We start from the raw sequence: 25661 nt of genomic DNA on the forward strand, positions 1-25661 counted from the left end.
ACACCATGTCACCTCTTTAAAAGATTAAATCAAGTTGGTCAGATATGAGCTTTCCTAAGCAAAACTATGTTGACCGTTCTTGATTAATTCCTGCCCCCTCAAAGAGATGAGGGCAATGAGTTCATTTGTCAAACACGAGACAATGATTGAGAACTGCAAAACATGGACTCCCTGAAATTTCGGTCACAGATCATTGTTTACCAACAGAGAATCGAATATTTCCTAAAGTTGAATGGTATTCAATATAAAGGGACAACTTCATACCATCCATCATCCAACGGCCTGGCAGAACGTGCAAAATTTTGAAGGCAGCCTTAAAAAAACAGCCTACAGCTTCACCAGATATCAACCTGCCCCAGTTTCTATTTGGTTATAGGACCACCCTTATACAACTCCAGGGATAGCTCCAGCAGAATTGTTAATTAGATTAGATTAGATTAGATTAAATTTACAGTGTGGAAACAGGCCCTTCAGCCCAACAAGTCCACACCGACCCGCCGAAGCGCAACCCACCCATACCCCTACATTTACCCCTTACCTAACACGACGGTCAATTTAACATGGCCAATTCACCTGACCTGCACATCTTTGGATTGTGGGAGGAAACCGGAGCACCCGGAGGAAACCCACGCAGACACGGGGAGAACGTGCAAACTCCACACAGTCAGTCGCCTGAGTCGGGAATTGAACCCGGGGGAGAATCTGGTTAAATCTTACCTTCCAGCACCTGGGAGGGGGTGGGCAATGAACGACAGTGAACAGTATTAGGAACACTAATACTGGATACAAGACTGCACTAAGTGAGTCAGACAGTTTACTTGAAGAGATGATTTGGAGTTGCCAGTGTTAGACTGGGGTGGACAAAGTTAAAAATCACACAACACTAGGTTATAGTCCAACAGGTTTATTTGGAGGTACTAGCTTTCGAATGACCGCTTCTTCATCAGAAGTTTCAGAGGGCAAAGTTTGGTGTAGAAATCACAGGAATGATCCTGCATGGGTAAGACACATGGTTGGCGTGAGATCAGATCCATTGATATATAAAGTTCGAGTCGGTGTAATGGTCCTGAACAAGCACATAGACCATATGGTAGCTGAAAACTAGCAAATGAAGTGGGAGCAAAATGTGCCCGGCTCTTCTGAACAATTCGAAAGGCTTCAGAACCCGCAGGTTCTCCATTTCTGCCAAGCATTGAAGAGACATTGAAATCTAAGACAGTAACTGCAGATGTCACCACCTGGATGCCTTTGCTGCCTGAAGAAGAGATGAATTTCTTCTGAGATGCTCCAGATACTAAAAGTGAGCATTGAAGCAAAGTCAAAAGAATCTGAAATGCCCCAGGAGGAGTTACAAAAAAAAGAACTAGCCTATGTTCTCAGATTCAGAGGGTGAGAGATTGTCATGAGATCAGCCAGGTGGACCTCAGGACCAAGTGTGTATTGGTGAGTTTTGAGATTTGTAGCTCAGGTTAAGGAACTGAATGTAGGTTTGCTTGCTGAGCTGGGAGGTTCATTTTCAGAAGTTTCATCGCCATACTAGGCAATATTTTCAGTGAGCCTTCGGAAGGATTCATCTGGAGGCTCACTGAAGATATGACCTAATATGGTGACAGAACGTCTGAAAATGAACCTTCCAGCTCAGCGAGCAAACTGACATCCACCAAGTATGTGTGTCACCATAGTCTTACCAGACTGTAGAGGCTGCTCTCTCATTTTGAGAGAAGTGACTGCTGGTGATTTAACCTGAGGGGCCACCAGACCTCAGGCAAGGGAAGAGGTTAAGAAGGAGAGTTCTTCATGGTAACCTCAAACCAGTGATGGGAATTGAACTCATGCTGTTGATATCACACTACTCTGTAAACCAACAATCCAGCCAACTGAGCTAAATCAATTCCCTCATGGCCAAGTACTGTTAATCTGATCCAATCAGGGAGCCCTGGCTGACAGATAAAAACAGGCGTGTCGGGCATCCTGTCAGCCTGACAGCTGGTTCTGATGGAGCTGGATCAATGTCAATGACTTGCCATGTGAATAAAGTGTGACTTGGTGACCGGATACTAGCCTCTGTGGAGTTATTTCACCCTCAGAAGTGATTTTGTCACTTCAAAAAATTTAAATAAGTTTCTGTGACACAAACTTCCCTGCACAAAGTCATGCTGCCTATTGCTTATTAATCCAGATTTTTCCAATTGCGTGTAAACCCTATCCATAAGGATCTTTTTCAATAATTTTCCTACCACTGAAGTAAGGCTTATGATGTATAAATTGTGAATTATTCCTGTTACAATTCTTAAAGGAAAAACATTGGCTACTCTCCAGTCATCTGGGACCTTTTCTGTAACCAAAGAGGATACAATGATTTCATTCAAGGCTCCAGCAACTTCCTTACCTGCCTCCCTCAGGATTCTCCAATATGTCTCATCCAAACCTGTGAACTTGACTACTTTAATGCATTTTAAAACAACCAACACCCCCTCCTTTTTTATATTATGTGCCCCAGAATACCAGCATACCCCTCCCGAGACTCGTCATCCACCGTGTCCTTCTTCTTTGTGAATACCAATGCATTTATTAAGGATTTTACCCATTTCCTCCAGCTCCATGCATAAATTCCCTCTTTTTTCCTTGAATGGACATACCCTTTCTCTAGCTATCCTCTTGCTTCTTATATATGTATAAAGATTAAGGACTTTACTTAATCCTATTTAGTAAAGACATTTCATGGCTCCTTTTAGCCCTTCTCATGCTTTTTTTTGAGTTCTTTCCTGCTATCTTTGTATTCTTTGAGAGCTCTGTCTGTCTTCAGTTTCCTAAACCCTACGAGTGCCTCTTTTTTCCTTCTGACTAAACTCTCAATTTCTCTTTTCATCCTAGGTTCCTGAATCTTACCATCCTTATCTTTCATTTTTCACATGAACATGCTGGCCCTGAATTCTAATCAACTGTTCTTTAAAAGATTCCCACATGCCAGATATGGATTTACACTCAACCCTAGTCTGTATTCCTCAGTTCATGTCTAATATTGTTGTAGTTAATCTTTCCAAAATCTTGTATTTCCACTGGACTTCTACTCTTATCCTAATCCTTAAGTAACTTAAAACATAAAAAATTATAGTCACTGTTCTTGAAACGGTCCGCAACTGAAACTTGGATCACATGACTAGGCTCCTATCCCAATACCAGGTCTAGTATTGTCTCTTCCCAAGTTAGACTATTTATGTACTGTTACAAAAAACTATTCCATACACACCAAACAAATTCGCTGGCTGTTGGGTAGCCTGTAGTAAAACCCCATCAAAGTGATTGCACTCTTCTTATCCTGAGCTCTACCCATATAGGCACGCTGGTTGAGCCCTCCAAGGTGTCCTCCCTCGATACAGCTGTGATATTTTTCATAGAACGTAGTTCATTACAGCGCAGTACAGGCCCTTCGGCCCTTGATGTTGTGCTGATCTGTCAACCAATCTGAAGCTCATCTAACCTACACTATTCCATGTATGTCCATATGCTTGTCCAATGACAACTTTAATGTACTTGAAGTTGGCAAATCTATTACCGTTGCAGGCAAAGCATTCCATACCCTTACTACTCTCTGAATAAAGAAACTACCTCTGACATCTGTCCTATATCTATCATCCCTCAATTTAAAGCTATGTCCCCTCGTGCTCACCATCACTATACTTGGAAAAAGGCTTTCCCTGTCTCCACCCTATCTAATCCTCTGATTATCTTATATGTCTCTATTAAGTCACCTCTCAACCTTCTTCTCTCAAACGAAAACAGCCTCAAGTCCCTCAGGCTTTCCTCGTAAGACCTTTTCTCCATACCAGGCAACATCCTAGTAAATCTCTGCACCCTTTCCAAAGCTTCCACATCCTTCTTATAATGCTGTGACCAGAACTGTATACAATATTCCACGTGTGGCCGCACCAGAGTTTTGTACAGCTGTAACATAACCTCATGGTTCCAGAACTCAATCCCTCTACTGTATGCCTTCTTAACAACCCTGTCAACCTGGGTGGCAACTTTCAAGGATCTGTGTACCTGGACACCGAGATCTCTCTGCTCATCTACACCACCAAGAATCTTACCATCAGCCCAGTACTTTGCAATCCGGTTACTCTGACTAAAGTGAATCACCTCACACTTGTCCGCATTAAACTCCATTTGCCACCTCTCAGCCCAGCTCTGCAGCTTATCTATGTCTCCCTGTAACCTCCAACATCCTTCGTCACTATCCACAACTCCACTAACCTTAGTGTCGTCTGCGAATTTACTAACCCACCCTTCTACGCCCTCATCCAGGTCGTTTATAAAAATGACAAACAGCAGTGGACCCAACACCGACCCTTGTGGTACACCACGGGTAACTGGACTCCAGGATGAACATTTCCCATCAAACACCACCTTCTGTCTTCTTTCAGCAAGCCAATTACTGATCCAAACTGCTATATCTCGCACAATCCCATTCCTTCGCATTTTGTACAGTAGCCTACTGTGGGGAATCTTATCGAACGCCTTGCTGAAATCCATATACATCACATCAACAGGTTTACTCTCATCTACCTGTTTGGTCACCTTCTCAAAGAACTTAATAAGGTTTGTGAGGCACGACCTACCCTTCACAAAATTGTGCTGACTATCCCTAAACAAATTATTCTTTTCTGGATGATTATAAATCCTATCTCTTATAACCTTTTCCAACACTTTACCAACAACTGAAGTAAGGCCCACTGGTCTATAATTACCAGGATTGTCTCTACTCCCCTTCTTGAACAGGGGAACCACATTTGCTATCCTCCAGTCTTCTGGCACTATTCCTGTAGACAATGACGATTTATAGATCAATGCCAAAGGTTCGGCAATCTCCTCCCTGGCTTCCCAGAGGATCCTAGGAAAAATCCCATCCGGCCCAGGGGATTATCTATTTTCACACTCTGCAGGATTTCTAATATCTCTTCCTTGTGAACCTCAATCACACCTAGTCTAGTAGCCTGTATCTCAGTAATCTCCACAACAACATTGTCGTTTTCTAAAGTGAATATGTTGAAAAGTACTCATTAAGAGCTTCCTCTATCTCCTCTGACTCCACACACAACTTCCCACTACTATCCTTAATTGGCCCTAATCTTACTCTTGTTATTCTTTTATTCCTTAAATAACTATAGAAAGCCTTAGGGTTTACCCTGATCCTATCAGCCAACAACTTCTCATGTCTCCTCCTGGCTCTTCTGAGCTCTGTCTTTAGGTCTTTCCTGGTTACCTGGTAACCCTCAAGCACCCTAACTGAGCCTTCACATTTCATCCTAACATAAGCCTTCTTCTTCCTCTTGACCAGAGATTCCACTTCCTTCATAAACCATGGCTCCTGCGCTCTACAGCTTCCTCCCTGCCTGACAGGTACATACTTATCTAAGACACACAGGAGCTTTTCCTTAAAGAAGCTCCACATTATAATGTGCCCATCCCCTGCAGTTTCCTTCCCCATCCTATGCTTCCTAAATCTTGCCTAATCGCATCGTAATTGCCTTTCCCCCGGCTGTAACTCTTGCCCAGTGGTACACTAAACTATAAAGTATAAAGTAAACTACAGAATTGTGATCGCTATCACCAAAGTGCTCACCTACTTCCAAGTCTAACACCTGGCCGGGCTCATTACCCAGTCCCAAATCTAATGTGACTTCGCCCCTTGTTGGCCTGTCTACATATTGTGTCAGGAAGCCCCCCTGCACACACTGGACAAAAACTGACCCATCTATAGTATTCGTACTATAGTGTTCCCAGTCAATATTTGGAAAGTTGAAGTCCCCCATGACAACTACCCTGTCTTTCTCACTCCTAATGAGAATCATCGTTGCTGTCCTTTGCTCTACATCTCTGGATCTATTCGGAGGCCTATAGAAAACTCCTAACAGGGTGACATCTCCTTTCCTGTTTCTAACCTCAGCCCATACTACCTCAGTTGACGAGTCCCCAAACATCCTTTCTGCAACTGTAATACTGTCTTTGACCAACAATACCACAACCCCCAACCCGCTACCATCTTCTCTGTTTCCAGGTACCAACCCATTCTGCAAGTTCACCCACCTCATTCCGGATGCTCCTGGCGTTGAAGTAGACACACTTCAAACCAACTTCTTGCTTGCTGGTGCCATCTTGCATCCCTGAAACTTGATGTCGGGCCTCCCTACTTTCAACTTTTTCTATACTGGAACTACAACTTTGGTTCCCATCCCCCTGCTGGATTAGTTAAAACCCACCCCAATAGCCTTAGAGAATTCCGCTCCCCCCCCCCCCCCCCCCCCCCCCCAGGATACTGGTACCCCTCTGGTTCAGATGAAGACCATCCTGCATTGGTTCAGGCAGCACCGTGGGCAGCACAGTGGCACAGTGGTTAGCACTGCTGCCTCACAGTGCCAGAGACCTGGGTACAATTCCCACCTCAGGCGACTGACTGTGTGGAGTTTGCACATTCTCCCCGTGTCTGTGTGGGTTTCCTCCGGGTGCCCCGGTTTCCTCCCACAGTCCAAAGATGTGCAGGCCAGGTGAATTAGCCATGCTAAATTGCCCGTAGTGTTAGGTGCAGGGGTAAATGTAGTGGGATGGGTCTGGGTTGGTGTGGACTTGTTGGGCCGAAGGGCCTGTTTCCACACTGTAAGTAATCTAATCTAATATATTAGCTCATTTGTGGAGGGTGTTTGCGACAAGGACACCATTTTGAGCTTTAGGGCTCGGGTAGTGCAGTGTTAGACCTCTTGTTCCAGAGGGAAGGACACTATTTAAGTCCCAATATCTCCAGTAATGATCCAGCCTTACCATCTCTAACCAGGTTGAACTAAAGAACTCCTGTGGCAATGTCCTGCTGCTCAAATAATTGACTTTCAACAATCACGATCATCTTGTTTTGAACCAAGATTGACTCCAACCAGTACAGATATTTTCTCTTGATTTCCATTAAGATAACTATTGTTAGGATTCCTTAAAGTCACACTCAATCAAATGAGTCATAGAATCATAGAGTCATGCGGCACAGAAATAGACCCTTTGGTCCAACTCCTTCATGCTGACAGTATATCCCAAACTTAACTTGACAAGATCCTTCGAGATAGGTAAAAACAATGACTGCAGATGCTAGAAACCAGATTCTGGATTAGTGGTGCTGGAAGAGCACAGCAGTTCAGGCAGCATCCAAGGAGCAGCGAAATCAACGTTTTGGGCAAAAGCCCTCATAGTCTCATCCAAAAGATTAAGGTGAAATGGATGCAATGGTGACTTGGCCACAAGGATGCAGAATTGGTTTGCCCATAGAAGGGTGCTTTGCAGGCTGGAGGTCCATGACGAGTGGTGTTCCGCAAGGATCTGCACTGGCTTCTCTGCTGTTTGTCATATATATGCACGTATATATATGAAAATGTAAATGGTTGGGTTAGTAAGTTTGCAGACAATACAAAGATTGGTGGAGTTGTGTAGGAGGTTGTCAAAGGATACAGTGGGATATAGACCATGAAATGGGCAGAGAAATGGAGCAGAGCATGGAAGTACAGAAGGATCATGGGGTTCAAGTCCATTGCTTCCTGAAAGTGTCCACGCAAGTAGTTAGGGTGATAAAGAAGGCAGATGGCATGTTTGCCATTATCAGTCAGGGAATTGAGTACAAAAGTCAGGATATCATGTTGCAGCTTTATAAGACTGGTTAGGACACACTTAGAGTATTGCGTTCAATTCTGGTTGCCACTTGCAAGGATGTGGAAAGGGTGCAGAAGGGATTTTCTAGAATGCTGCCTGGATTAGAAAGTCTGAGCTATAAGGAGAGGTTAGAAAAACTTGGGTTATTTTCTCTTGACCGGTGGAGGCTGAAGGGAGATTTGATAGAAGTCTGTAAAATTATGAGATGCTTGATGGTCAGAATCTTTTTCCCAGAGTTGAAATGTCTAGTACTAGGGGCATGCATTTAAGGTGAAAGGGGGAAAGTTCAAAGGAGATGTGAGAGGCAAGCTTTTTACACAGAGAGAATGGTAAGAATCTGGACGCACTGTTGGGGTGGTGGTGGATGCTGATATTATAGAGGCACTTAAGGGATTTTTAGATAAGCACATGAACATGCAAGGAATGGAGGGATTTGGACCAAAGGGCAGGCAGAAGAGATCAGTTTAATTTGGCGTCATGTTTGGCACAACATCATGAGCTGAAGGGCCGTTCTTGTGCTGGACTGTTCAATGTTCTAGTTCCATATGCCTATATTTGGTCCATATTCTTCCAAACATTTCCTATTCTACTACTTATTTAAATGTCTTTTAAATGTTGTTATTGTACCCACCTCTACCACTTCTTCTGGCAGCTCATTCCATACATCACCCCTCTATGAGAAAACGTTGACCCTCAGGTCTCTCTTAAGTATTTTCCCTCTCACCCTAAACCTATGCCCTCTCATTTTGGACTCCTCTATTGTTGGGAAAAGATCCTTGGCTATTCACCTTATCGATGTCTCTCATAATTTTATAAGCCTTGATAAGGTGACCCAGAGCAAAGAGTTCCAGCCTATCTAGCTTCCCCTTAGAAATCAAACCGTCCAGTCCTGGCAACATCCTTTATAGTTTAACAATATCATTCTTACAGAAGCGCAACTGAAATTGTATGCAATATTCCAAAAGTGGCTTCACCAATATCTTGTAAAGTCACAATGACTCAAAGCACTGTACTGGGCGGCACGGTGGCACGGTGGCACTGTGGTTAGCACTGCTGTCTCACAGCGCCTGAGACCCGGGTTCAATTCCCGATTCAGGCGACTGACTGTGTGGAGTTTGCACGTTCTCCCCGTGTCTGCGTGGGTTTTCTCCGGGTGCTCCGGTTTCCTCCCACAGTCCAAAGATGTGCGAGTCAGGTGAATTGGCCATGCTAAATTGCCCGTAGTGTTAGGTAATGGGGTAAATGTAGGGGTATGGGTGGGTTGCGCTTCAGCGGGTCACTGTGGACTTGTTGGGCCGAAGGGCCTGTTTCCACACTGTAAGTAATCTAATCTAATCAATGCTCTGACCAATGAAGCAAACTTGCCAAATGCCTTCTTCACCACCCTATCTATACGTGACGCTGCATTGAAGGAACTATGAACCTGCACCGCTAGGTCCCTTTGTTCATCAACACTCCTCTGGGGGCTTTGCCATTAACTGTGTAAGTTCCACCCTGCTTTGCTTTACCAAAATACAACACCTTGCAATAATTTAAATTAAACTCATCTGCCACTTTTTGGCCCATTGGCCCATCTGAGCAAGAACTCTTTGTATTCTTAGATAATCTTCTTCATTGTCTACTATGCTATCAATTTTGGTGTCATCCAAAAACTTACTAACCATAACTTTTATATTCTCATTCAAATTGTTGATGTAAATGACAAACAGCAGTGGACCCAGACTGTCTCAATATCAGGAACAATCACCTTTACCACATTAACTTTTTATTTTTTGCTTTTGTTTTCAGTTTTTATTCTTTTCCTCTTGATTTATGTTGCCTCTAACCTATTCAGCTGATTGTAGTGTATTTTTATGTAAGGAGAATACTTGTCAAGGGAATTGTTTTAGCTCAGTTGGCTGGATTGTTGTAGAGCTGCGTGACATCAACAGGGAGGGTTCACTTTCCTTCACCAGTTTGAGGTTACCATGAAGGACTCTACTTCTGAATCTTTTCCCTTGCCAGAGGTCTGGTGGCCCTCAGGTTAATTCACCACCCGTCACTTCTCCCTAATTGGAGAGCAGCCCCTATGGTTTGGTAAGACTATGGCGACACAACAACAGAACACGTGTCTTAAAAGAGGTACAAACCGATTCTTTATTAAGTTAAATTATTTTTTGACTAGTTCTCACTGCCTGTTCATGGACAAAGTTGTGACATTACTGTTGATAGCTTATGTCATAGACAATCCTTCAATAAGTATAATTATCTAGCTAGGGAACTTCGTGGAATTTGGTGTCACTGGTCATGGGTCCTGTGTAGCTAAGTGCTGGATTCTAGAGCCACATCTCTGACCATGCATTCAGCAGGAGGTGGAAGTGGTCATTGGTATTGAGATCAGCCCATTTCTCTGGTCCCTTTTCTGTACTTCCTTTTTCTCATGACTGTTCTTGAAGAACTGTGTCCCTTCATGCAGTAGTTTCATCTAAGTCAGTTTCTTCTGAATGTTGGCCTCCCACGTATTGATATCTATGTTGCATTTCTTGAGAGCAGCCTTCAAGGCATCACTGAACCACTTCCTTTATTGTCCTCTCACCTGAGTGCCTTCCTTGAGCTGGGCAAAGAAGATTTCTTTTGGTAATTGAAACCCAGGCATCCTGAACACATAGGCAATCTATGGCCTCAATGGTGGTGCTGTTAGCTTGTTCTAGGATAATGATGCCTGTTCTCCCAGCTAATGCAGAGAATACATCTTAAACAGCATTGATAGTACTTCTCAAAGAATTTAAGGTGCTATCTACATATAACACAAGTTTTGGAGACAAATAAAAGATTTGGAAGGATGACTGCCTTACATGTGAGGATCTGGGTAACAATACAGATGTCACCGTCATTGAAGACTATCATTGTTAGACATTCAAATGCAGTTCTCACGGAATGGATGTGATGTTGAATTGCTGCATCAATGTCAGCCTTAGATGAGAGGTAGCTTCCTGGGTCAGTTATACATTCTACATTTGTCATCATTTCTCTCCTGATCTTAATGGAGGGATAGACTAGAACTTGACCTGGTATGGATTGGTAAATGACTTATGTCTTCTTGAGGTTCAGGCTGAGACCAATTCTTGGGTATTGTTCCACAAAGACATTGAGCGAAGCTTGAATATTCTCTTTTGAGACAGCAGAGATGACATTGTCATCCACAAACTGACGTTCCACAAGTGAGGTCAGTGTTGTTTACTTCTTGGATTTCAACCATTTGAGTTTGACAAGTACTATGAAGTTGAAGGCATGTAGAAAATAAATTGATGTTATTTTCTTTAAATACTGGAATTTAGGAGCTCACTGTCATGTGGTGAGGTGAGCTTTTTTCTGAGTATTTGGGATTCACCTCTGTGTCATGAAATAAGTTTTCTATCCATCCTGTATACAATGTCCACATCACTGGGAAGCTTTTTCATAACAAGATGAAGATGGAGAAAGGGAGATGAATTGGGCACTATGATATATCCCTGCTTGATGTTTGTCTTGATCTCAAAGGATTCTGTCATATTAATCATCAGTGAGGCAAGTACAGTTTGTCATGGAGGAGATAGAGGATATTGATGAATTTCATTGGACAGCTGGCCTTTGGTGGGTCTTCCATAGCACTTTCCGATTGACTGAGTCAAAACGCAAAGAGAGCAAATTACTGTGGATGCTGGAATCTGAAACCAAAATAGAAAATGCTGGAAAATCTCAGCAGGTCTGGCAGCATCTGTAAGGAGAGAAAAGAGCTGACGTTTCGAGTCTAACTGACCCTTTGCCAAAGCTAAAAAAAGGGAGAAATATGGAGGTATTTATACTAGGCTAAGAGAAGGTGAGTCATGGATCCAGAAGCAAAGGTACCAATATTGCTACCTTTATTGCTACCTTTGCTTCTGGAGCCATGACTCACCCTGCTGAGATTTTCCAGCATTTTCTCTTTTGGTTTCAGATTCCAGCATTCGCAGTAATTTGCTTTTATAGACTGAGTCAAAAGCCTTGGCTAGGTCAATGAAGGCCATTTAGAGTGGTTGGCATTGTTCCTAGATTTTGTCTTGGTGCTGCTGAGTTGTTAAATCATGTCCATTGTTCCATGATTGGGTTAGAAGCCTTATTAGCTTTCATGAAGGATTTCCTCAGAGACTGGGAGAATGCACCTAGTGAGGATTCAGGTGAAGATCTTCCTGAGTTGGAGTGTTGAGAGATTCCTTGGTCTACTTTGTCTCCTTTCTTGAAAACAGTGATAATGGCTGCATCCCCAAGATCTACAGGGATTTCTTCTTTATCCTAGATTTTCAGGAGCAGTTGATGGAGATGACTGATAAGCATTGCTCTTCAAAATTTGAAAATCTGTGCTGGAATTCTGTCTACTTCTGCAGCTTTCTATTTTCATGTGTCCAATGGCAGCGGTAATATCTGCCACTGTGTGGCAATCCAAAATCATCTTTGGTGGAGAGTTAGGGGAGTTCCTCAAATATGACCTTGTTGATTATATCATGGTTTATGAATTCTTTGAAGTCTTCTATCCAATGGATGCTGATGTCTTCTCTGTCTTTCAAAATGGTTCTATCCTTACTTGCACAGGTTTGAAGCCAAAGACGTTGGGTCTGTATATTGCCTTGGTGACACTGAAGAAACCCCAGGTGTCATGTTTATCAGCAAGGAGTTGCAGCCCTTTATCTTTCTCAGTTCACCATTGGTTCTTGGTTTCCTTAGTTCTTCTTTATAACTTTGCCTTTGTTTTTTGATGAACTCTCCTCTTTTCCTCTGTTGATGTTATTTTTCTAGGCATGGAGAGTTGTGCTCTTCTTGTCTTGAATGATGTAGTCATTAATGGTTGCCAGTCTTGATATTTCCTGGTCATGTAGCCGATAGTTTCTTCACAGCATGAGATGTTGTTTTTCAGCTGTTTTCAGATTTCCTCCATTAAAATGAATTCTTTGGAGAAGATATTGATGCAAGTTTCCTACTCTGCATAACTCAACCTTCTGCATTTTTCTAAACTGCTTCTGGTGGCACTTAGATTAGATTCCCTACAGTGTGGAAACAGGCCCTTTGGCTCAACAAGCCCACACCAACCTTCCGAAGAGTAACCTACCCAGACTCATTTCTCTCTGACTAATGCACCTAACATGATGTGCAATTTAGAATGGCCAACTCACCTGACCTACACATCTTTGGACTGTGGGAGGAAACTGGAGTACCTGGACGAAACCCAGGCAGACACGGAAAATGTGCAAACTCCACACAGACTGTCACATGAGGCTGGAATCAAAGATGGATCCCTGGCTATGTGAGGCAGCAGTACTAACCACTGAGCCACTCTGCTGCCCCAGTTGATAGACATTGAGGTGTAGATTAGCTGGGGGTCTGTCAAGCAGTTGTCTGCATTGGTCATCATTTTAAAAAATGAGGACATCCTTTTGGTTTCAGAGTAAATGATGCACATCAGTGGACACAATGTCCTTGACAGAAGATAGATCCAGTGGCAAGGAAAGCTCAATGATGTGGAACCTCCCTATTGCTGCAGCCTTCATCTGCCATCACAGCTATTGATACCACACAAATACTTCCTGCCTGCATTGCCATTGAGGTAATTGTTGTAGACTGTGCTTTGTCTGGTTCCTCCCTCCAACTTTACCATCACGAATGGCCCTGCCAGGAGTTGAGAACTGCTGATAGCATTGCTTTCAGGGTCAATAGAACACTCATGCCTCTCCACTGCAGCAAGGTGGCAATCCACGAAAAGTATGTACCTTCGTATCATCCAAATGAAGGAGTTCTTATTTAAACCTCGAAACTTAGGATCTTAGATGCTTTTATAGCTTGGACATTGGGAGCAAATGTGGAATCTGAGCCACCACTTGCTGACAGTGAGATTTACTTAGATTACTTACAGTGTGGAAACAGCCCTTCGGCCCAGCAAGTCCACACAGAACTCCGAAGAGAACCCAACCAGACTCATTCCCTTACATTTACCCCTAACACTACGGGCAATTTAGCATGGCCAATTCACCTAACCTGCACATTTTTGGACTGTGGGAGGAAACCGGAGCACCTGGAGGAAACCCACGCAGACACGGGGAAAATGTGCAAACTCCACACAGACAATGTTGCCTGGTCTCTGGTGCTGTGAGGCAGCAGTGCTAACCACTGTGCCACTGTGCCGCCCGATTTTCCCATGATGGCCCCCTTATTGGCCACCTCCACACTTGTCTCAGTTAGAGATGGCATGTGATATAATGTTGCTGCTGACCTAGAGGGTCAGGTGGAGGGAGGCAGAGGGCAGGACTCTTCTGTTCACCCTATGGCTCTACAGGTTCTCCCATGCCCCTAACAGCAGCAGAGGCGGCATCTGCCAGAAAATGCTCCCTCATGATCAAACCGTCCTCCCTCACCAGCTCTCCCAGTGAACTCCAATCCCACCTACTTTCACTCCGAACCTTCCTGATGGTGGGCATCTGGGGATGCTGCAGTCTAGACAGTAGCCACTGCTCTTGGAAGTGATACCTTGACTGAAAACCTTGGGGTGTCAGCTTTTTAGTGGGGACATCCTCCCTCAGAGGAGTGGAAGACATAACTGTTGGCAGTTAGCTACCTGATCAAAGGAAAATTGAGTTTTAGTTTTCAGAGTCGAAGCAGATGGGCTTGGCCTTGACTTTCTTTCTGACGTGTACCTCATGTCCATGTAAAATCTGAATCATTGTTTGATCTGGGCACACTTCTAAGATTCACTACCTTTCAACATGTGCCAGTCTCCTTGTGCCAATCTTTACATAATTTAATTAGAACTACTAGCCGGAATAGACAATTCAGCACCTCAAGTCTGCTCAGCCTTTGATTTGATCACAGTTGGTCTAATCTAGCATCGACCCACTTTCCTGCCGCTCTCTGCGACCTTCAACTAATTACTAATTAAAAATTGTCCGTATCCTTTCATTTATTCAATATTCCAACATCCACCACGTACAGGGGCAGTGAATTTCACAGATTCACAGGACTTTCAAAGAAGTAATTTCACCTCATCTCTGTTTTAATTTTGCTACCCCTTATCCTAAAGTTATGACCTCTCATTCTAGATTGTCCCACATGTGGATTCTTTCATTTTTCTAAACTCCGAGTATAGGCCTAACCTGCTCTATCTCTCTTCATAAGAAAAACCTCTCATCTCTGGAATCAATGCAGTGAACAAAAACAGAAGTTACTGGAGAAACTTTGGAGAAACTCTGGCATCATCTGTGGACAAATTAGATTAAACTTACAGTGTGGAAACAGGCCCTTCGGCCCAACAAGTCCATACCAACCCGCTGAAGCATATACCACCCAGACCCATACTCCTCCATTTACCCCTTCACCTAACACTATGGGCAATTTAGCATGGCCAATTCACCTAACCTGCACATTTTTGGATTGTGGGAGGAAACCGGGAGGAAACCCACGCAGACACAGGGAGAACGTGCAAACTCCACACAGAGAGTCACCTGAGGCGGGAATTGAACCTGGGTCTCTGGCGCTGTAAGGCAGCAGTGCTAACCACTGTGCCACCGTGCCACCCACAAAGTTAAATATCACATAGTACCAGGTTATAGTCTAACAATTTTATTTGGAAGCACTAGCTTTTGAAGGGAGATGAAGAAGCAATGCTTCGAAAGCTAGTTCTTCCAAATAATCCTGTTGGACTATAACCTGTGATTTTTAACTTTGTCCATCCCAGTCCAATACCAGCTCCTCTAAATCATCTGCGGAGAGAAAGCAAAGACAATATTTTGAGTCCAGTGATCCTTCTTCTGAAAACCGCTGAGTTTTTCCAGACATTTTTGTTTTTGTTTCTGATTCCTACATCCTCATTTCTTTGGGTTTTTGTTTAGTGACAATCTAATGGATTTCCCCTGAACTGCTTCCAATGCAACTATATCCCTTCTCAGGTAAGGTAACCAAGGCCAGATTGAATGTTTACAAAATTCAGCAAAGATAAGCAGAATTCAGCAAAAAATGTTTGCAAAGTTCAGAAAAGTATTAATTTAGCAAAGCATTCTCTTTCAGATTTCGCAGTAAATATTAATTTTGTTAATTTTCCATTACAGAGGAGAAATGAGGAAACTGGTGAAGTCCACACTGATGCCCTGGTGTTGAAGTGTTCCAAGGCAGAAGATGAGGCATTCTTCCTCCACGCGTCGGGTGGTGAGGGAGCGGCGGTGGAGGAGGCCCCGGACTTGCATGTCCTCAGCAGAGTGAGAGGGGGAGTTGAAATGTTGGACCACGGGGTGATGGGGATGATTGGTGTGGATGTCCCAGAGATGTTCCCTAAAGTGGTCTGCAAAAAGGCATTCAGTCTCCCCAATATAAAGGAGACTGCATCGGGAGCAAAGGATACAATAAATGACATTGGTTGATGAGCAAGTGCTACTTTGATAGATGTGGATGGCTCCTTTAGGGCCTTGGATGGAGGGGAGGGGGGAGATGTGGGCATAGGTTTTGCAATTCCTGTGGTGGCAAGGGCAGGTGTCAGGAGGGGAGGGTGAGTTATTGGGGGGCGTGGACCTGACCAGGTGGTCACGGAGGTAACAGTCTTTACGCAAAGTGGAAAGGGGTGGGGAAGGAAATATATCGCTGGTAGTGGGGTCCGTTTGGTGGTGGCGGAAATGTCTGCAGATGATTCAGTTTATGTGAATGTCGGTAGGGTGGAAGGTGAGGACCGGAGGATTCTGTCCTTGTTACATTTGGAGGGGTGGGGTTCGAGGGTGGAGGTGTGGGAAGTGGATGAGATGTGTTAGAGGGCATCTTCAACCACATGGGAAGAGAAATTCTGGTCTTCAAAGAAGGAGGCCATCTGGTGTGTTCTGTGGTGGAGGCAGAGAAATTGGGAATATGGGATAGCATTTTTGCAGTGGGAAGGGTGGGAAGAGGTATAATCCTGGTAGCTGTGGGAGTTGGTGGGTTTGTAAAAAATGTCAGTGTCAAGTTGGTCATCATTAATGGAGATGGAGAGGTCCAGGAAGGGGAGGGAGGTGTCAGAGATGGTCCAGGTGAATTTAAGGTCAGGGTGGAATGTGTTGGTGAAGTTGATGAATTGCTCAACCTCCTCGCGGGTGCACGAGGTGGTGCCGATGAAGTCATCAATGTAGCAGAAGAAGAGGTGAGGAGTGGTGCCAGTGTAACTATGGAAGATGGACTATTCTACGTAGCCGACAAAGAGACAGGCATAGCAGGGGCCCATACGGGTGCCCATGGCTCCCCATTTGGTTTGGAGGAAGTGGGAGGATTCAAAGGAGAAATTGTTTCAGGGTGAGGACTAGTTCAGCCAAACGAATGAGAGTGTTGGTGGAAGGGTACTGTTGGGGATGTCGGGAGACGAAGAAATGGAGGGCTTGGAAGCCCTGGTCATGGCGGATGAGGTGTAGAGAGATTCGATGTCCATGGTGGAGATGAGGCATTGTTGGCCGGGGAAACAGAAGTCTTGGAGGAGGTGGAGGGCATGGGTGGTGTCTCCTGGACTGGGGGAATAGGACAGTGTCAAGGTAGGTGGAGATGTGTCTGGTGGGGCAGGAGCATGCTGAGACAATGGGTCAGCCAGGGTGGTCAGATTTGTGGATTTTGGGAAGGAGGTAGAATCGAGCGGTTTGGGGTTCCCAGACTACAAGGTTGGAAGTTGTGGGTGGGAGATCACCTGAGGTGAAGAGGTTCTGTATGGTTGGAGAGATGATGATTTGGTGATGGGGGCGTGGGTCATGGTCAAGGGAACAGTAGGAGGAGGTGTCTTCAAGTTGGCATCTGGCTTCAGTGGTGTAGAGGCCAGAGCGCCAAAATACCACTGCAACCCCTTTATCTGCTAGTTTGATGGTGAGGTTTGGACTGGAGCAGAGAGAGTGGAGGGCTGCGCATTGTGAGGGTGAGAGGTTGAAGTGGGGGTGGGGGGTAGACAGGTTGAGGCAGTTAATGTCTCGGTGGCAGTTGGAAATGAAGAGATCGAGGGCAAGTAATAGGCCAGCGCTGGGTGTTCAGGTGGATGAAGTGTGTGGGAAGTGTGTGAAGGGGTCCTAGGAAGGTGGGTGGGAGTTCTGATTGAAAAAGTAAGCTTGGAGGCAGAGGTGGCGGAAAATGTACTGGATGCCACAATACGTAGCAAATTCATTGATGCATGGACAGAGGGGGGTAAAGGTAAGGCCTTTTCTGAGGACTGATCATTTGTCCCCAGCCCATTGAGTCCACATCAACCGTCTGAAGAGCATTCTGCCCAAACCTACCCAGCTACCTTGTAACCCTTGGCTAATCTTCCTAGCCTGAACATCCCTGGACACTATGGGCAATTTAGCATGGCCAATCCACCTAATGTGCACGTTTTTGGACTGTGGGACGAAACCAGAGCATCCAGATGAAACTCACACAGACAAGGGAGAATATGCAAATTTCACACAGGCAGACACCCGAATTGGGATCGAGCTCAGGTTCCTGGCACTTGAGGCAGCAGTGCTAACCACTGAACCACCATGCAACCCAATGCATATAACTTATTTTCTCTTGTAGATTTGCATATGGTATTATCAATTTTGACTCACTCCACGTGATATCAAGAAACAGTTGGAGGCACAGGATACTGCAAAATTTATGGAACCTGAAAACATTCCAGTAATAATGTTGAAGACTTGTGGTCCAGATCTTGCCACTCCCCTAGGCAAGCTGTTCCAGTATAGTTACAACACTGGCATCTACCCGACAATGTGGAAAATTGCCCCTAGTACAGCCTGTACATAAAAAACAGGACAAATCCAACCTGGCCAAGTACCGGCCCATCAACCTACTATCGATCAGGAAAGTGATGGAATTGTTCATCAAAAGTGCAATTAAGAAGCACTTGCTCAGCAATAACCTGCTCAGTGACGCTCAGTTTGGGTTCCGCCAGCACCCCTCAGCTCCCGACCTCATTGCAGCCTTCGTTCAAACATGGATAAAAGAGCTGAATTCCAGAGGTGAGATGAGAGTGACAGCCCTTGACATCAACCAGTATTCCAAATGTGGCCAAACCAAAGTCCTATACAATTGTAACATGACCTGCCAACTCTTGTACTCAATACACCATTCAATGAAGGAAAGCATGCTATAAGACTTCTTGACCACCCTATTGATCTGCATTGCCATCTTCAGGGTACAATGCACCTGAACACCCAGATCTCTCTGTACATCAATTTTCCCCAGGGCTTCTCCATTTACTGTATAGTTCACTCTTGAATTGGATCTTCCAAAATGCATCACCTCACATTTGCCTGGATTGAACTCCATCTGCTATTTCTCTGCCCAACTCTCCAACCTATCTATATTCTGCTGCATTCTCTGACAGTACCCTTCACTATTGCTACTCCATCAATCTTAGCGTCATCTACAAACTTGTTACACCTTCCTCCAGGTCATTTATATATATCAGACACAACAGTGGTTCCAGCAGAGATTCCTGTTGAACACCATTAGTCATAGTTCTCCATTTTGAGAAACTCCCTTCCACGACTACTCTGTGTCTCATGCTGCCCAGCCAGTTCTCTATCCATCTAGCTAGTATATCCTGGACCCCTTGAGGCTTCACTTTCTCCATTAGCATACAATGGGGAACCTTATCAAAAGCCTTACTGAAGTCCATGAATATGACATTTACAGCCCTTCAACTCTGTCACTTCCTCAAAGAATTCTATTAGGTTGGTAAGACATGACCTTCTCTGCACAAAACCATGCTGCCTATCACTGACAATCCCACTTTCTTCCAAATGTAAATAGATCCTACCCCTCAGCATCTTCTCCAGCAGCTTCCCTGTCACTGATGTCAGGCTCACCAGTCTACAATTACCTGGATTATCCTTGCTACCCTTCTTAAACAAAGTTAAAAATCACACAACACCACGTTATAGTCCAATAGGCTTATTTGGAAGCACTAGCTTTCAGAGTGCTGCTCCATCAAGTGGTTGTGGAGTCCACAACCACTGGGCACCTCCAAATCATCACTTCTTAAACAAAGGGACAACATTAGCAATTATCTAGTCCTCTGGGACTTCACCCATGTTCAAGAATGTTGCAAAGATATCTGTTAAGGCTCCAGCTATTTCCTCTTTCACTTCCCTCACTAACCTGGGATAGATCCCATCCAGAAGCATCTACAACCTGAGATATTTCCCTCAACCAAGTTTCAGTCAGAAGTGGGGATGTTTACTGATGATTGTGCAATTTCAGCACCGTTTGCGAGTCCTCAGACATTGAAGCAGTCCATGTCCAAATACAATAAAATCTGGACAATATCTAGGCTTGGGCTGACAAATGACAAATAACATTTGCACCACACAAGTGCCAGGCTATGACCATCACCAATAAGAGACAATCTAACCACCACCCCTTGGCATTCAGTAATGTTACTCTCACTGAATCTCCCACTATTAACATCCTGCAAGTTATCATTGACCAGTAACTCAGCTGGACTCACCACATAAATACAGTGGTTACAAGAGCAGGTCAGTTGCTAGGAATATTGTGGCAAGCAACTCATCTCCTGACTTGCCAGAGCCTGTCACCATCTACAAGGCACAAGTCAGGTATATAATGGAATACTCCCTACTTGCCTGGATGAGTGCACTCAATAGTAGCAGTGTGTACTATCTACAAGATGCACTGCAGGAATTCAGTAAAGATCCTCAGACAGCACCTTCCAAATACACGACCACTTCCATCAAGGTGGACAAGGGTAGCATATACTTAGGAAACTGACTTGGAAATATATAGGCATTCCTTCACTCACTATGGCTGGGTCAAAATCCTGCAATTCCCTCCCTATTATGGCATTGTGGGTCAACCCACAGTAGGGGGACTGCAACCCCTCAAGAAGGCAGCTCACCACCACCTTCTCAAGAGTAACTAGGGATGGGCAATAAATGCTGGCCAACCCACATTCCACAATATGAATAAATAAATTTTAAAATTCAGTGTTGAATATAGCCTTTGGAATGGAAGAGCTGTCAGTTTTCATCTGCTGATCCTTCGTTTAGCAGAGGATAGTCATCAAGTTTGCAAGTCGTGATTATGGATGGTGCCAACCCTGCATAATGTGTATGTATGGAAGACCCATTAGAAGCCATTTATGGTTGTTCTGGATATCATCAGCTCTCAAGATTTCTGAAACAGTTTATGTAGTGCTAACTGAAGCTGACAGGATTGCACCTCACATTGGTTTTAAAAGTGTAGTGGCCACTGTAAAATCTGAAACCCAGACTTTCTACCCTTTAGACAGAAGTCAGACACCCAATGACAGTTGTAGTCAGCATTAAGTTCAACCTCTTTTGAAACTTCACAGGGGACACTTATTGTGGGCCGAAAGCTATTTAACTCCAAACAATCCATGAAGCAAAACTGTTTTTGTGAAAATTGCTGTCTACTTTCTCCCTGTACTCTAAGACTGCATATGTAATCTCAAAACAGCATAACATTACATAATAAATAGGAGCAAAATAAATAGGCTCAAACCTATTTCAAACCTATGCTATATAGAGCCATAGAGGTGCACAACACATCCCTTCAGTCCCAAGCCGTCCATGCCGATCAGATATCCTAAATTAATCTAGTCCTATTTGCCAGCACTTGGCCCATATCCTTCTAAATCTATCCTATTCATGTACCCATCCAGATGCCTTTTCAATATTGTAATTGTACCAGCCTCCACAACCTCCTCTGGCAGCTCATTCCATACACGCACCACTCTTATTTGAACTACACTTTCTGTACTTATCTCCACATCTCAATTCTTTTAGCAGTGAAAAAAATTAATCTTCTTTCTTAATATCATCAATTACTGAACTTCAGTAACTTTCTGGGAATGATAAATTCAAAGATTCACAAGACCTTGAGTGAAAAAATGTTTCCTCATCTTAGATCTAAATGACTGAGTCGGTAGTTTGAGACTGTAACTGTTCAAGATTCCACGACCAGATAAAATAACCTCATCTTTTCTACACTGTCAAGACTATAAAGAATTATTTATTTTTCACTTAAATGCCCTCTGATTCCATTACATTCTGTAAAATATTGGTCTAGTCTCATAAAACATTTCTCATTAGACATACCTCTCATCACAGGATTTAGTCTTGTTGTACTTCCTGTCAGACAAGCTGATGCACATGGCCTGTAAGTCATCCTGAAATCAGTGTATGTGTGCTTAGAAAGTAGTATGAAGCATACAGAGGCTGGCAGCCTCAATAAGCATAATATGAATCAGTGCAAAGAGCCATATGATGTCGTCTGTTGCATGAGATGCATGTGTTTTTCAGTATGCAAAGCAATCTGGCAGAAGCATTGAAGTGTCCTTAAGCTCCAAAGCAAAGTGTTAATTTCCTTAAGTGATGTGTTAGTTGATTTGAGAGCAAAAGCCTGTGAGCAGAGCTCCCATCTTTTAAAAACTGCTGACAATCAGAGGCCAGCAGCTCTTTTGCTCAGTGGTATCTCCATATAGGTAGTGACAGCCAGAGAATGGCAGCAACTGAAGCCTCAGAATCTGGATCAGAGGTAATTAATGGCTGGGAGTTGGACAGTAAGAGTCAATGGTTAGGAGGCTTAGACAGCAAGGATACATGCTCTCTGAGGTTGTCCTTCCCAATGCTGGATCTCTCTATCAGCGATTAAGATATTTTTATTAACAGGCCATTTGCTACAGGAGAAATAAAGCAGCCTGCGCACGTTTACATTGTCATACTCCCCATCATGTTATAGACCTACCCTCAGCTGGATTAGTATTAGTGGCAGCAGGATGAGCCACCTAAGTGTTCTTTAATTCTCCACTTAAGAGGCTAGAAGGATGACCATGGGACTTATTATTTTTTTGCCCTAGACTTAATCAGGGTAAAGGTGAGAACGCAATGGGATGCTCATCTGCCACCCACCTGCCTGATTAAATGCCCCCTCTCTTCCATAAATGCCAGGAGAGAGGGTAGAAGACAGCTTGATAAGTCACCAGGATTGGAAAGGATGCTGTGGGAGGAAGGAATGGAAATTGTGGAGATACTTGCCAAAATCTTCCAATTTTACTCCAGTATGGACTTGGCACCAGAGGACAGGAGAAGTGTGAATATTATACCCTTATTCAGAAAAGAACGTAAGGATTAACTCAGCAACTATACACAGTCAATTTAGTCTTAAGACTAAGAAGATTTTAAAAATAATGATCTGGGATTTGGATTGATTTGGAGATGCTGGTGTTGGACTGGGGAGTACAAAGTTAAAAATCACACAACACCAGGTTATAGTCCTGAAGAATGAGTGCTCCGAAAGCTAGTGCTTCCAAATAAACCTGTTGGACTATAACCTAGTGTTGTGGGAATAAATTAATGGTCACTCAGACAAATGTGGTTTAAACAATAAAATTGTTTAACTAACTTAACAGACTTGCCAACATGTTTTGCATGTAAAAGGAAAGGTTAGCTTAGTTCACATTTTTATCCTGGAGGTTACTAAAGAAACTAAGACACACACACACACACACACACACACACCCCATTCTCTGTTGTTCAGTATAGACCTGGTCGTTTGAAATCAAGATCTTTTGTTATTTGAAGTGAATGTTTGGGATTGCAGGATTGTCTTAATGTCTACATTCAATTTCCAGAAACTTCTTTCAGAAGGTGAAACAGGATAAGGGAGAGGGAAGGATGTTGCTTCTTTTGTTCTGTAGGCATTCTCAGTTAGCCAAGTGACTACAGACGTTTAGTTACTTCTTGATTTCTCTGTCTACACACCCCTCTCAAGATAGCCTGGTGTCTTGTTATCTGGACAAACCACAAAATCATGTTTCAAATAATCATTCAACATTTTGGATTTTTTTTTGCCACCTGCAGGTTCAAGGAAGCTCAGGATTTTGGCACCTTCAAGACTCTTATCAGTCAAGATCTTTGTGCTTGAAGGAAAGTATATTGCATTTATGAAACATACAATGAATTTCAAAAGGCTTTTTATTATGTCTGAAAATATTTTTTTTGCATCTTCTAAAGTTAACCACAAGGAGAAGGTCAGATTATCTTTACAGTTTATTCTTAAAGTCTTTAATGAAATGTATTCTTGTACCATAAGTGTACATTTGGCTGAGTGATGGGATACAGAGAATAGTGGTGAACTTTTGCTTTTCAGAATGGAGGAAGATATACAGTGGAGTTTCCTAAGTATCAGAACTAGGACCACTGCTTTGTTGGATTTATTTTGAGAAATGTGCAGCTGACAATTTCACAAATTGAGATTCACACAAAACTTACAACAATGTGAGCTATGAGATAGATGGAGATAGACTTCGAGAGAATGCGTACAAGTTGGAAAAGTAGAATTTTCTATATTTAATGTAGAAAAGTATGAAGCAATATATTTTTGTAGGATGAATAAAGTAAAAGCTACAATTCTGAAGTTGGTATAGAAGCAGTGGAACATGGGATCAAATAGTTGAAGTTGGTATTACATGCTGAGAAATTGATCAATAATGCACACAAATCCTGAGCTTTATAAATGGAAGCATTGATTTCAAAAGGAAGGAGGTCATGGTACACTTTCCCAAAATCTTGGTTTGACCTCAACTGAATTATTTTGTCCAATTCTGTCATCGTTTATGTATTCAAGAGATTCCAGAAAAAAGTGTTAAGAGTCTTTCCAGTAATGAGAGACTTCACTTCCATGTATAGACTGGAAAAGGTGAGGCTGTTCTCTTCATAAAATGATTTGGAGATGCTGCTGTTGGAATGGGGTGTACGAAGTTAAAAATCACACAACACTAGATTATAGACCAACAGACTTAATTGGAAGCACTAGATTTCTAAGTGCTGCTCCTTCATCAGGTGGTTGTGGAGTACACAATTCTAAGACACAGAATTTATAGCAAAAGCTAACAGTGTGATGTAACTGAAATTATACATTGAAAACTACCTTGATTGTTTGTTAAGGCTCTCATCTGTTAGAATGACCATGATAGGTGTCACTTTTCTCATATGTAAATCGCAAAACTTTTTTTAAAAGTTACATTCTCAGATTAACTTTGACAATTGTTATCAGTCCAGATAGTTTGTTGAAGGTGTTTGTCCTCTGTGTGCTGCTGTCTCTATCATAATGTTTAGACTGATTCTAATCTAAAAAAAATGAATTAACAGAATCTCACATGGATTCATGCAGCTTTTGAGCAAAGAACAATATAACTCTGCAAGGATAAATTCACCAATATTCCTTCCAGTGTCTCCAGGCACTGTTAACATCAATAAGTGCATGTCTATGGACTTTCTCTCATTTGAGCATGTATTCTTGATGGCACACACTCTAAACAGACTCCTATCTATGGTCCCTTTAAATTGTCTTGTAGGCTCTGGCAATACAAAACATCAGCAATAGATCTTTATCCAACCCTCCAATTCACTGACTTCTTTTCTTCAGGATCTATTTGAAGGCCCCCAAACATAAACCTGTTCCATTCAGAGAACCTTGCCTCAGTACATTCTGAACTGCCAAACATGATACACAAATTACGGCAATCCCAGTTTCACACTGGAAAAAGTCAATGTTGTCAAGGAAGATACTAAGATACAGGCTATTAGACTAGATGAGATTGAGGGTCACAAGGAGGAGGTGTTAGCAATTCTGGAAAGTGTGAAAATAGTTAAGTTCCTTGAGCTGGATGAAATTTATCCTAGGATTCTCCGGGAAGCCGGGGAGGAGATTGCAGAGCCTTTGGCTTTGACCTTGTTGTCCTCATTGTCTACAGGAATAGTACCAGAAGACTGGAAGATTGCAAAAGTTGTCCCCTTGTTGAAGAAGAGGAGTAGAGACAATCCAGGCAATTATAGACCAGTGAGCCTCACATCTGTTGTGGGCAAAGTTTTGGAAAGGAGTATAAGAGTTAGGATTTATAAGCATCTAGAAAGGAATATGTTGATTAAGGATAGCTAACACAGTTTTGTGAAGGGTAGGTTGTGCTTCACAAACCT

The sequence above is a fragment of the Hemiscyllium ocellatum genome, chromosome 10 (genome assembly GCF_020745735.1).
Source record: "Hemiscyllium ocellatum isolate sHemOce1 chromosome 10, sHemOce1.pat.X.cur, whole genome shotgun sequence".
In the NCBI taxonomy this organism is placed as follows: domain Eukaryota; kingdom Metazoa; phylum Chordata; class Chondrichthyes; order Orectolobiformes; family Hemiscylliidae; genus Hemiscyllium; species Hemiscyllium ocellatum.